This window comes from Tupaia chinensis, unplaced genomic scaffold (genome assembly GCF_000334495.1).
Source record: "Tupaia chinensis unplaced genomic scaffold, TupChi_1.0 Scaffold000201_1, whole genome shotgun sequence".
NCBI lineage: Eukaryota > Metazoa > Chordata > Mammalia > Scandentia > Tupaiidae > Tupaia > Tupaia belangeri.
Genome location: NW_006159676.1, coordinates 248,604 through 250,019, shown reverse-complemented (window position 1 = coordinate 250,019; position 1,416 = coordinate 248,604). Strand labels below are relative to the sequence as shown.

Below are 1,416 nucleotides of genomic sequence, written 5' to 3'. Positions count from 1 at the left end.
AAATAAAACCACAAATGAAGTGAAAGCTTCAAACTGGTCCACACTGTTCACACCTATATTTCAAGTTTGGAAATGCGTATTTGCAAGCTGCAATACAAAAGTACTCATGAAGAATGCATAATCTCTGAAAATTATGAAAACATCCCTGCTACCGATACATTTCTAAATACAAAACTGCCTACCATATTTGTTACTTCTGTATAGCAAGAGAAGTTCATTTGCAAAACAGATAAAATTCAGTCTGTAGGTGTGAATGACATGAATGGCAGACCCCCCTTTTTTTTTTGTTTAAATTTCTTTGTTGTTTGAGATCCTTAAGCATGCAAAAGCTTTGAACAAGAGGGTCCACAACGGAACCAGGGTTGTCTTATGCATCCAGTTAAGCCAGAGCTGGGAATGCCTCTGGGTCAGCCACATCAGGAGCAGAAGCGCTTGACTTGGGTCCTGCTGCCACAGTTTGGATGTCCACCATGGCCATACCTGTCTCGTCTTCCCCTGCCACCACGTCCTGGGTGGCTAAGACCTCTAAAACTGATCTCCAGCTGAGATGTTGTATCATTTACCGGCTTCCAGAAATGATGATCCATAACTGAATCTTCAGCATGTGCCTCTTCACTCTTTGATTTATGAAGAACAAATCCCTTCTTCCACTGTCTATCAGCATCTTCATTTGGTTTTCTTTTTTTTTTTTAAATAATTATTTATTTAATTTTATTTAGTCATTAATTTATTTTAATTTGACTAGAGAGATACACAGAGAGAAAGAGAGGGAAAGTGAGAAAGCAAGCCACCAGGTTCGGTATTAACCGCAGTTGGCCATGTACGAGTGTCCAACACCTTAACCACCACGCCACCTGCTGGTCCCCCATTTGGTTTTCAAATAATAAATTCTACTTTTGTCCGGTCCTTATTTTGAATAGCCTTCCACTCCTCGAAAGTCATCTCTTTTGGGCCCTCTTCCTTTACCTCTTCAACCTCATTTTCCTCATTTTCAGTGTCTGCCACTAGGTGTTCTTCACCCTCAGGTATTTCCTCAGTCACAGTTGATGAACCCAAGTCACTGCAATGAAAAGATATTGGTTTCTGAATGTATTTGGGAGACTCTGTTAATTCATCTTTGACAGTTCCCCGGTTGTGAGATCCGCTACCTCCTCGTTTGTCCTCATGTTTCAGGCCAGATATATCACTTCCATTATGCTTGCCACAGGAATCAAATCCATCTCCTTGGCCCACTCTATGTCCACGGCCTCCTCGACCTCTTCCAAGACCACCACGACCTCGAGTAGGTTGGTCAGTTATAGGTCTGTCAACTGAAAATTCACCTCCTTCACCCTTTTTATCAAGTGACTTTTTTTTTTCTTTTTTCTTTTTCTTTTTTTTTAGAGAGGTTTTTGCTATAGGGTGCGTGCGCTTGCC

General features: G+C 41.3%; 1 pseudogene; it reads right to left on the bottom strand.

The window, feature by feature from the left end:
- Positions 1–379: 379 nt before the first annotated feature.
- The window catches only part of LOC102495958 (plasminogen activator inhibitor 1 RNA-binding protein pseudogene), a 1,864-nt pseudogene continuing 827 nt past the window's right edge, over positions 380–1,416 (bottom strand).